Here is a 12,388-nt window from a genome sequence, read left to right as displayed (position 1 = left end):
TATGATGGACTAGATGTGTCCACCAGTGTGTTCCCTGTGATGGTATGAGTCTCTCTCTCTCTCTCTCTCTCTCTCTCTCTCTCTCTCTCTCTCTCTGTCTCTCTAACATTGTATTGATATTTGGGAATTTCATATAAAGCACCTGATCACATTTCCCATTCCTCCCAGGTCTACCCTCCCACCCCTATGCCCTCCTCCAAAAAAGAAAAGAAAATACATCAGGTCCAATTTAGTTGCCCATACACTCATTGGAGTATGGCTAAACTCGCAGTGGCCAGGACCTGAAAGAAAACTGAGTGCTTCCCCACCCACCCCCGACTCCCAGAGTCCGTTAACTGTGAAGAGCTACACTTCGCCTTCTTTATCACAGTTTTTAAGGATTCTCTTCAATAGCGTTGAACTGTTTCTTAACTCTTTCTTTTGGGAGGGCAGAAGCGGGGGGGGGCACAGATGTCTTCAATGTCTCTCATGCTCAATTATGAGTCCGCAGTCATCACTACCACTGCAAAGCAAGTTTCCTTGCTCATAATAGCCCGGGGCAACATGGCTGGTGGACTTCCAGCCGGCCTTTGATGGCAGCGCAGGGACCATTGCGGTCTTTTGAGGAAGCCGGATCCAGAAAACAGGCCATTCTCCACCACAGCTGCCGTGTCTCTAGCTCCCTCTTTCTCCTGCTGGCTCCCTGCTCCTCCGCTCTGTCCCGCCAGCCTTCCCACATCTCCCTGCACATTTATTCATCGCAGTGGCATTGCAAACTGCAGTAACAGTCATTGATCTGGTTCAAGGTTTCCGGTTTCTGAAGCACCATAAATCCTGGGCTATCGCTGAGATTCCTCTCAGATATCTTGTTACCCAGGGTCAGGGTGATGTAACAGCTGCGGAGGGTGTCAGGGGACACGCCTCTCTGCTCTCCTGTCGGCTGTCCTCCTGGCTCACCAGTACCACCGTGATGGTAAAGCTTAGTTTCCTAGTTTTCAACTGGATTGGGTTGAGAAGCTCCAAATTTAGCTAAGCACAGGTCTGTGACGATGATTCCAGAAAGAGTTAGGTAAGAAGGCGAGACCCACACTAAACAGCCGCAGTGCTCTCCCTAAGGCTGGGGGCTCGGGTGGAAGGGGCAAGCCCAGAATGCCGGCCGGCTCTCCCACCCACTCGGCCGCGTCGCCGTGATGGACTGGGACTCCTAAAGCAATGAGCCATAAACTGTTCCTCCTTTAAGTTGTGTATGGTCACAATGTTATGAGTCTGTAAGGACAAATAAGTCCAGGAGTGTTAAAATTATGTGACACATAAAATGAAACTAAAAAGCATGAAGCAATGTGTGCAGTGGTGATAAGAGTTTGAGCTGGTGAACAAGTGTGACATGACTATATGATAAGCAGACATGTGTGTTAATCTAAAAAGAAAAAAAAGTAATATAGCCACAGACAGTATAAAAACTTGAGGCTCACGACTAGGAGACATTCTCAAAATGACTTGCTAGGCATGCTGTCAGTGCGGTCATAGAGAATCCAACGAACCAGCAACTTCACAGCTGAGACCGTCCAAGAGCCAGAGAACTAGCTCTTGCCTGCGGATCAAGACTTGCTGATCCAGAGGCCTACGTCGAGAGCCACGAACCATTATCAGGTCGTATACACCAATGCCTCAGTAAGATAGGATAGAAGACTTTGCCTAGGACACATAGGAACCCTTGCTGAATGTGTGATGTGATTGAAGGTGTGATGTGATTGATTGACTAGGATTGTTATAGGTTTGATGTGTACCTACATCTGCCATAAGAATAATTAAGGATTTAAATGATTGTTATAGTTTTGATGTTTGCCCATACCTGTTAACAATTGGAGATTTGACTATTGGCATAATAAACTTGTTCCTAGAACAAACACTGTGGTCATCCTGAGTATTTACTTGCAGACCTCTAAGTAAGGGCAGAATGCCCGCTCAGGAATAAGGCTCGCGACACACAACAATGCAAAGACTAACACAGTCCCCTGAGCAGCAGGTTAGAAGGACGGTGAGCCCCATTGGGGAGGCAGGGGAGCCTGGACATCCCACTCGGGCTTCCTCAGCGGGCCGCTCGGCGTTCTCTAGTCTCCAGACATGCGTTTTCATTGCGCTGGTCACAACTTGGAGACTGGCTGTCTCTGCTCTGCAGTCACCATGTCACTGAAGATCTCTGAATACTTGTGAAATTGCTTTTCTTCAGCGCCGGGGATGAAATCCAGGCCTCCTACATGCCAGAGAGGGGTTCCACGGGCCAACTCCCAAGCCACATGGGCATGTTGAGTTGCCGTTTTAATTTTCCTCCCAACTGGAAAACAAGCACTTCTTCCACATGAGGAGAGGATGCTGTGTCTCTTCAGACGGTCCTGCTTTGCTGTGAGGAGTGTGTCTGAAAAACACTCAAGTCTTTACACTTGGTTCCTTCGCTTTAAAAACAGGAGTCTCAGCCAAGCACAGTGGTGAGCACCCCGCCTGCTTCTGGGAAGGCTTTGAAACCAGACAATCCTACAGGTGCCTCTGGTCTGTGAAGCAGAAAAATAGACTTCAAAGGAAAGTAAAAGTAGTATGCACACTGGTGGACAGACCAAGAAGTGTCCAGAGAGAAGAGAAGAGAACGTGTCAAGAGGCAAGGATAAAGGGAATAATTCCAAGGATAAAGGCCAGGATTTGGGGTCCTGACAGATCAGTTCTCTCTTCCTGCCTACCTAGTTCCACCCTATCAACAGGCCCAGGCTGTTTATTTATTTATTGACCAAGAGAAGTAACACACAGAGGGGATTCCCACATCACCAATTTACTCAGGAGATCTTGTTCTTTTCTACTTCCCATGTAGATTAGATATATGTATGTCTCCCTTAGGGTCCTCTTTGTTGTTTAGGTTCTCTGGGAACCTAATCACAATTGTTGTTGTGAAATGTAGACTGTTTTTTTTTTTTGCTTTATGTCTAAAAGTCACTTATGAGTGAGTATATATGATATTTGTCTTTCTAGGTCTGGGTTACCATACTTAATATGATGTTTTCTAGATCCATCCATTTGCCCATGAATTTCAAGATATCATTTTTTTCTGCTGTGTAGTACTCCATTGTGTAAATGTACCACATTTTCCTTATCCATTCTTTGGTCAAGGGCCATTTAGGCTGTTTTCAGGTTCTGTCTATGACAAATAATGCTGCTATGAACATAGTTGAACACATGTCCTGTTGGTATGATACAGCATCCTTTGGGTATATACCCAAAAGTGCCATTGCTGGGTCTTGAGGTGGGTTGCTTCCTAATTTTCTGAGAAATCACCATACAGATATACAAAGGGGCTATACCAGTTTGCACTTCCACCAGCAATTCAGGAGTGTTCCCTTTACCTGACATCCTCTCCAGCATAAGCTGTCATCAGTGTTTTTTATATTGGCCATTCTTACAGGTGTAAGATGGAATTTCAGAGTTATTTTGATCTGCATTTCTCTGATGGCTAAGGATATTGAACATTTCCTTAAGTGTCTTTCAGCCATTTTAGATTCCTCTGTTGAGAGTTCTCTGTTTAGGTCTGTACTCCATATTTTTAATTGGATTATGTGTTCTTTTGATGACCAGTTTCTTGAGTTCTTTGTATATTTTGGAGATCAGCCTTCTGTCCAATGTGGGGTTAGTAAAGATCTTTTCCCATTCTGTAGGCTGCCGTTTTGTCTTGTTGACCGTGTCCTTTGCTTTACAGAAGTTTTTCAGTTTCAGGAGGTCCCTTTTATTAATTGTTTCTCTCAGTGTCTGTGCTATTGGGGTTATATTTAGGAAGTGGTCTTCTGTGCCAATGCGTTCAAGTGTACTTCCCATTTTTTTCTTTTATGAATTTCAGTGTGGCTGGCTTTGTGTTGAGGTCTTTGATCCATCTGGACTTGAGTTTTGTGCATGGCAATCAATATGGATTTATTTTCATTCTTCTACATGTTGATATCCAGTATTTATTAAATACGCTTTCTTTTTTCCATTTTATTTATTTATTTTTGCTTCCTTGTTAAAAATCAGGTGTTCATAAGTGTGTGGATTGATATCTGGGTCTTCGATTCGGTTCCATTGGTCTTACTGTCTTTTTTTTTTTTTTTATGCCAATACCAGGCGTTTTCAGTACTGTAGCTCTATAGTAGAGTTTAAAGTCAGGAATTATGATGACTCCAGAAGTTCCTTTATTGTAGAGGATGATTTTGGCTACCCTGGATTTTTTGCTTTTCCATATGAAGATGAATATTGTTCTTTTGAGGTCTGTGAAGAATTTTGCTGGAATTTTGCTGGACATTGCATTGTATCTAAAGATTGCTTTTGATAAGATTGCCATGTTTACTATGCTAATTCTGCTTACCTAAGAGCATAGGAGATCTCTCCATTTTCTGGTGTCTTCTTCAATTTCTTTTTTCAGAGATTTAAAGTTCTTGCCATACAGGTCTTCCACTTGTTTATTTAGAAATACTTCAAGATATTTTATGCTGCTTGTGGCTATTGTGAAGGATGATGTTTCTCTGATTTCTTTCTCAGTCCATTTATGATCTGTGTAAAGGAGGGTTACTGATTTTTTCTAGTTAATTTTTAATCCTGCTACATTACTGAAAGTGTTTATGAGTTGTAGAAGTTCCTTGGTAGAATTTTTGGGGTCGCTTATGTAAACTATCATATCATCAACAAATAGTGAGAGTTTGACTTCTTCTCTGATTTGTATCCCCTTGATCTCCTTTTGTTGTCTTACTGCTTTAGCTAGGACCTCAAGAACTGTATTGAGGAGATAAGGAGAGAGTGGACAACCTTGTCTTGTTCCTGATTTCAGTGGGATCCCTGGGAGTTTCTCTCCATTTAGTTTGATGTTGGCTGTTGGATTGTTGTATATTGCCTTAATTATGCTTAGGCATGTTCCTTGTATCCCTGCTTTCTCCAAGATCTTTATCATGAAGGGATGTTGTATTTTGTCAAAAGTCTTTTTCAGCATCTAATGAGATGATCATGTGGTTTTTTTTTTCCAGTTTGTTTATATGGTGGATTACATTGGCAGATTTTTATATGTCGAACCATCCCTGAATCTCTGGGGTGAAGCTGTCTTAATCATGGTGGATGATTTTTTTTTGATGTGCTCTTGGATTCGGTTTGCCAGTAATTTTTAAAAATTATCTTTGCATCAATGTTCATGACTGAGATTAGTCTGTAATTCTCTTTCTTAGTAATATCTTTGTGTGGTTTGGGTATCCGGGTAATTGTAGCCTCATTAAGAGTTTGCCAATGCTTCTCCTGTTTCTATTGTGTGAAACAATTTGAGAAGTATTGGCATTAGTTCTTCTTTGAAAGTCTTGTAGAATTCTGTGCTGAAACCATTTTGTCCTGGACTTTTCTTAGTTGAGGGATTTTGATGACTGTTTCTATTTCATTAGCAGTTATAGGTCTATTTAATTTGCTTATCTGGTCTTGATTTAGTTTTGGTAAGTGATATTTATCCAGAAAGTTGTCCATTTCCTTTAAATTTTCCAATTTTGTGGAGTATATGTTTTCAAAATATGACCTGATGATTCTCTGTATTTCCTCTATGTCTTTTGTTATGTCCCCCTTTTCAGTTGTGTTTGTTAATTTGGATATTCTCTCTCTGCCTTTTGGTTAGTTTGGTTAAAGGTTTGTCTATTTTGTTGATTTTCTCAAAGAACCAACTCTTTGTCTCATTGATTCTTTGTATTATTTTTTGTTTCTATTTTGTTGATTTCAGCTCTCTATTTGACTATTTCTTGATTTCTAGTTCTCCTGTGTGAGTTTGATTCTTTTTTGTTCTAGGGTTTTAAGGTGTTCTGTTAACTCACTAGTGCGGGATTTTTCAAGCTTCTTTATGTAGGCATTTAGTGCTATGAACTTTTCTCTTAATATTGCTCTCATTGTGTCCCATAAATTTGGATATGTTGAATTTTAGGATGTCTTCCTTTATTTCTTCCTTGACCCATTGTTAATTTAGGAGAGCATTGTTTAAATGTGTTTGTGGGATTTCTGGAGTTATTGTTGCTGTTGAATTCTAACTTTAAGCCATGGTGATCTGATAAGATACTTGGGGTTATTCCAATTTTCTTGTATCTGTTGAGGTTTATTTTGTTACCTAGTATGTGGTCAGTTTTTGAAAATGTTCCATGAGGTACATGAGAAGAAGGTATAATCTTTTATGAATGGATGGAATGTTCTATAGATGTCTGTTAAGTCCATTTGAGTCATAACATCTGTTAGTTCCCTTATTTCTCTGCTGTTTTTCTGTTTGCCAGACCTGTCCAGTGGTGAGAGTTGGGTGTTGAAGTATTCCTCTATTAGTGTGTGTGGTTTAATGTGTAATTTAAGCTTTAGTAGTGTTTCTTTTACATATGAGGGTGCTTTTGTATTTGGGGCATAGATGTTTAGTATTGAGATGGATTTTTTTTGTGACTAATATGAAATGTCCTTCTTTTGATTGATTTGACTTTGAAGTCTATTTTATTAGATATTAGGATAATTGCACCATCTTATTTCTTAGGTCCATTTGGTCAGATAATTTTTTTCCCAACCCTTTGCTCTGAGGTGATATCTGTCTTTGAGGTTGAGATGTGTATTTTGTATGTATGTATGGATTGTTTCCATATCCAATCTGTTAGCCTGTGTCTTTTTATAGGTGAGTTGAGTCCATTTATATTAAGAGATATTAATGACGAATGATTGTTAACTCCTGTTATTTTAGTTTTTGTTGGTGGTGATGTTATTGCGTGTATTTTTCCCTTCTTTGGGATTTGCTGCCATTAGATCACCTATTGTCTGTGTTTTTTTTGTAACCAACTTCCTTGGGTTGGAGTTTTCCTTCTAGTACTTTGTGTAGGACTGGGTTTGTGGCTAGGTATTGGTTAAGTCTGATTCTGTCATGGAATATCTCATTTTGTCCATCTATAGTGATTGAAAGTTTTGCTAGGTATAGTAGTCTGGGTTGGCATCCGTGGTCTCTCTTTAGCTTCTTAATGTTTGACCAGGACCTTCTGGCTTCCACTGTTTCCACTGAGAAATCAGGTGTAATTCTGATAGGTCTGCCTTTATATGTTATTTGGTCCCTTTCCTTTGCAGTTCTTAATATTCTTTCTTTATTCTGTATGTTTAGTGTTTTGATTATTATGTGGTGAGGGGACTTTTTTTTTGTCCAGTCTATTTGGTGTTCTATAAGCTTCTTGTATCTTCATATGCATATCTTTCTTTAGTTTGGGAAAGTTTTTTCCACGAACTTGTTGAATATATTTTTGTGCATTTGAGTTGGACTTCTTCTATACCAATTATTCTTAGTCTTTTCATGGTGTCCCATATTTCCTTGATATTTTGTGTTAAGCTTTTGTTAGATTTAATGTTTTCTTTGGCTGATGAGTCTGTTTCCTCTATTGTATCTTCAGTGCTTGAGATTCTCTCTTCCATCTCCTGTATTCTGCTGTTTATGCTTGCATTTGTGGCTCCTAATGGCTTTCTCTTAATTTCTGTTTCTATAATTCCCTCAGTTTGTGTTTTCTTTATCACCTCTATTTCAGTTTTCAAGTCTTGAATAGTTTTTTTTCATCTGTTTGATTGCTTTTTCTTGGTTTTCTTTTAGGGATTTTTTGATTTCTTCCAATTTTTTGTTTGTCTTTTCCTCCATTTCTTTGAGGGAATTTCTCATTTCCTCTTTAAGAGTCTCAAACATTCTCCTGAAATTATTTTTTACATCATTTTCTCCTGTTTCATCTGTATTTGGTTGTTCAAGTCTTGTCGTAGGACCACTAGCTTTTATTGGTGTCGTGTTGCTCTTTGTGGCGCTGAGTGTGTTCTTACCTTGTCTACCCATCTTTTCCTCTGATTGATGTAGCTGGGGTTGTGTCTCTGGTGATCAATCTTCCAGGTGCTGCTGGATTCAAGGCTCAGATGGTTGCTCCTTGTGATATAGACAGTTCCAGTCACCCCGAAGGTCACTTGGTGTTCCTGGAGGTCACTCAGCAGCTCTCCTGGGGGTTTCTCTGCAATCCTGGGGGTCATTCAGGCCTGCTCCCGCAGAGGTTGCTTGCTTGGGGCTGCTCCTGCTGAGGTCACTGCCTTAGGGCTACTCCTGTAGAGGTCTCCGGCCTGGTCCCTCAGTGGCTGCTGCACTCTCATACACACATCCCCATCCTCTGGTGCATCAGCGTGCACACTCGCAGTTAATTAAAACAGCAATAATCGGGCTGGAGAGATGGCTCAGTGGTTAAGAGCATTGCCTGCTCTTCCAAAGGTCCTGAGTTCAATTCCCAGCAACCACATGGTGGCTCACAACCATCTGTAAATGAAGTCTGGTGCCCTCTTCTGGCGTGCAGACATACACACAGACAGAATATTGTATACATAATAAATAAATATTTAAAAAAATAGCAATAATCATGACGACAATGGTGACCGTAAACCTCAAAAAATCCCTATCCTGTAGAAAATACCTGGAAAGCCAGAGATGTGCATGAAATATTCTTTTAGAAAACTTTGTTAACTGGGCAGTGGTGGTGCATACCTTTAATACCAGCACTCAGGAGACAGAGTCAGGCAGAGCTCTGTGAGTTTGAGGCCGGCCTCATCTACAAAGCAAATTCAGAACAGCCAGGACTGTTATAGAGAGGTTTTTACTTTATTTTATATGTATTGGTGTTTTGCCTGTGTGTAGCTGTGCCCCATGTGTGTGCCTGGTGCTCACAAAGTTCAGAAAGGGTATCAGTGCTAGGTTGGAACCTCCGGCTCACCCCTGCATGATCCAGAAAGCCCCATTCCTGTCTCTCTCTCCAAAGCCCGTCCACTCAGTCTCCAAACAAAAGAAAGGCACCAAAAGCCTAGATCAGTATTGTTGGTGGCTAAGGCAGTTTCCTCCTCTGAAGTTGCCTCCCCCAAGTCTCTGCCTAGGTGCTCAGCTTTGGATCTGACTTGGGCACAAACCCAGCTTGTGGCAGACACACCATCACCTCTTGACTACAACTATATAATCTCCCTGTTTTAGTTCAGGCATGCAGCTTCTCGGGCCTCCATCTCTGGGCCTGAAGAACCCACCCATGAGTAGTTTTGTGTAAATCAACCTGTTGTTATACTTTTTCAATTTGCCTTAATTGGGCTTATTGCATTGGTGGAGAAACTTATGATCAGGAGACAAAAAACCTATTAGTTGGTACCTAGAATTGGAGTTAGTTGTGAGCTACCACATGGGTTCTGGAACGTAAGCCTGATCCTCTGCAAGAGCAGCCAATGCTCTTCACTGCTGAGCCATCATTCAGGAAAAAAGAGAGAAACAGTTTTGTTTTCTGAGACAGGGTTTCTCTGTGTAGTCCTGGCTGTTCTGGAACTCACTCTATAGACCAGGTTAGCCTCAAACTCAGAGATTCACCTGCCTCTCCCTCCCAAATGCTGGTATTAAAGGTGTGTGTACATCTGGTCTCCAAATCATTCTTATCTGATGCCAAACTTCTCAAGATGATGAGTTGTGTTTCACTTAGTTCCATATGTAAAACATGTAGAAGTGTAATTGATAAAATGAATGCTTATTGAGAAAGATGGTTTTACTTTCTTAAATTCCGTGTGTTTGTCCGGGGAGCTGCCATGATGCTTGTGTGGAGGTCAGAAGACCTGTGGGTCCTGGGGCTGACCCAGGTCATCAGACTTACAGCAAGCACGTTTACCCACCGAGCTCTTCACCGGCCTCAGAAAGGCTTTCAGTGAGGATGGACCTCTAGAGGTTTACATTGTACAGGTCAACATCACCAGCATCCTTTGTTCCGTTGTTCAGAAATGATCAAAAATCTGAACATGGGGCTGGAGAGATGGCTCAGTGGTTAAGAACACTGACTGCTCTTCCAGAGGACCCGGGTTCAGTTCCCAGCATCTACATGGCAGCTGTCCATAACTCCAGTTCCAGAGGATCAGGCACCCTCACACAGACATACATGCAGAGAAAATGTCAATGTGCCTAAAAATAAATAAACCCTAAAAAAAAAAATTCTGAACATAGCGCCACACAGCTCACAAGAGAAGCCTACTCAATCGCAATAGAGGATAGCTGCACGGTCCTCTTCCACACAGACAGTTTTAAATATATCATACTCAATAAGCAATTTTCTAGCCTGTGTATGTGTGCATGGTGTGCATGCGTGCTGGCATGTGTGTGTGCAGGTTCATGTGAACCATGTGCGCATGCCTGTGGAGGTCAGAGTTTGACTGGGATGTCCCCCTCCATTGCTCTCCACTTACTGACACAGGACCTCTCAGTGGCACCGAAACTCAGTGACTCCTAGTCTAACTAGCCTGCTTGGCTCAGGGATCCTGGCTCTGTCTCCCGAGTGATGGGGTGACAGGCAGCTGCTACACCTGCCTGGCTTTTACGTGGGTGTTGAACCAGACACGAGTTCTCATACCTGCCTGGCGAGCTCTTCACCTGGTCTGGTGAGCCACCTCCCGGGCCCCTTGAGAGATAATTTTTATTTGAAACATAAGCATTTTAGTATCTCCTACTCATTGTTGCTGAGTTACTTTAAGACAGTTCTCTGTCGGTCATAACTGTGAAAGCCATCATGTGATGCAGCTGTTACCAAGGCAACCATCTTAATTAGCAGTTCAGCTTGCAAAATCGTGGAACTCATCCAAGGGTAAATTTTGTTTGGTTTGGTTTGGGTTTTGAGACAAGATTTCTCTTGTAACAGCCCTAGCTATACTAGAAATAGCTCTTTAGATCAGGCTGGCCTTGAACTCACAGAGATCCACCTGCCTCTGCCTCCCAAGTGCTGGGATTAAAGGTGTGTGCCACCACTGCTCCGCTTAAAAATTTTAATCTATTTTTTCCTTTCTTTTTTTTTTAAATTTTATTTGTTTTTTAACAAGGTCTTTCAGTGTAGCTCAGGCTCCTGTGGAACATGCAAAGTACTCCAGGCTAGTATCAAACTCAAAACAACCCTCCTGCCTCAGCCTGCCTCAGTGCTGGGGTTACAGACGTGTTCTACAACTGGCTCCACACTCTAAACACCAGTGGTCTAGGAACAGGCACATTGTTATTTTCACATTTAAACTGTATGGAATCTGGATTGAGTTCAGGGTGATGTGTTGAACGTGAGCAAGGCCCTGGCTTTGCTTCTCAGCACCACAGTAGAAAATAAGTAACAGGATGAAGTCGGAGGGAAAGGTCAAAGGCCTCATCTCATTCCCCACGAAAATGTCTGACCACACTCTATGACTTGGATTGTGTGATGCTCTCTTGACGATGTGCTGTACCTTACGACTGTTAGATTAGTGCAGAGACCTCGGAGTCTGTCAGAGAAACAGGCGATCTGAACTGAGAGGACCACACCCAGCAGTCCAGAAGTTGGAGCTGGAGGATCACTGTGAATTCAAGGCTAGTCTGGGCGATTGAGCAAGGCTATCACAAAGAAACAAAAAGCAAAACCACAGAAACAGAGTAGTAAAGCAAAGCAAAACCCAAGAAAATTCCCCAAATACCTGGAAACCAAATATCACTGTTGCAAATAACCAGGAAATGTTCCGAGGAGAAACTGAGAATATTTAAAGCTGGATAAAAATAAAAACACAGCCATACAATTTTTATTAAGAGATACTGCAGTGGGCAGGGAAAGGTGAAGCACCACTCATTCTGTTTTTATTTGGTTATTTATTGTGGTTGGAATAAGAGTAAACAGACTTCACTGTGACATTTTATTTTTATTTATTTTTTGAGACAGGGTTTCTCTGCATAGCCCAGGTTGTTCTGAAACTCACTCTGCAGACCAGGCTGGCCTCGAACTCGCAGAGATCCGCCTGCCTCTGCTTCCTGTGCTGGGACTAACGGTGTGCGCCACCATGGCTGGTGGCACTGCGACATTTTAATTCAGGGTCTATGTCGCTGTACGTTGTCCTCGCTGGACCCCAGCTAGCCGCCTTCCTCTTCCCTGTCACTGCTCTGTCCCTGGATTTCCCATTTTCACTTTTCCACATACAAGTTCCATTGGGTTTGTGCTGTTGTTCATTTTGTTCTGCTTTCATAAGTTGTACATGAAAGTCTTTTACAAGATATACGGCTGGCGGAGCTGTCTGCAGTGACTCATGCCTTTAAGACTAGTGCTTGGGACAGAGGGGGCAGAACTCTGTGAGTACATAGTGAGTCCTATCTCAAAGCAAAACAAACCCACAACTCAACAAAGCAAACAAACAAAATCCCCAAAGATAAACATGACGTGCAAAAGCTTCTGTTCTGTGGCTCTTCAATCTTTCTCTCTCTCCCTTTTCCTTTCGTTTTGAGGTGGTGTTGCTATGTAGACCAGGCTGGTCTCAGACTCACAGCCTCCTGTGGTCACCCCCTGTGCTGGGTTACAGACCAGAGCTGCTGGGGCAAGCTCTTTCCGGGGCT

At 42.1% G+C, this 12,388-nt stretch overlaps 1 long non-coding RNA gene across 1 annotated transcript in view; it reads left to right on the top strand.

The window, feature by feature from the left end:
* Positions 1 to 1,484: 1,484 nt before the first annotated feature.
* LOC148119603 (uncharacterized) overlaps positions 1,485 to 12,388 on the top strand; it is a 22,520-nt gene continuing 11,616 nt past the window's right edge. The window contains exon 1 of the long non-coding RNA XR_015735186.1: positions 1,485 to 1,629. This is a non-coding gene — a long non-coding RNA (uncharacterized LOC148119603). The remainder of the gene's footprint in view (positions 1,630 to 12,388) is intronic.

The sequence above is a fragment of the Myodes glareolus genome, chromosome 16 (assembly GCF_982192425.1).
Source record: "Myodes glareolus chromosome 16, mMyoGla1.1, whole genome shotgun sequence".
Lineage (NCBI taxonomy): Eukaryota > Metazoa > Chordata > Mammalia > Rodentia > Cricetidae > Myodes > Myodes glareolus.
The sequence above is the reverse complement of the archived record's forward strand: the minus strand, read 5'-3'. Positions and strand labels throughout refer to the sequence as shown.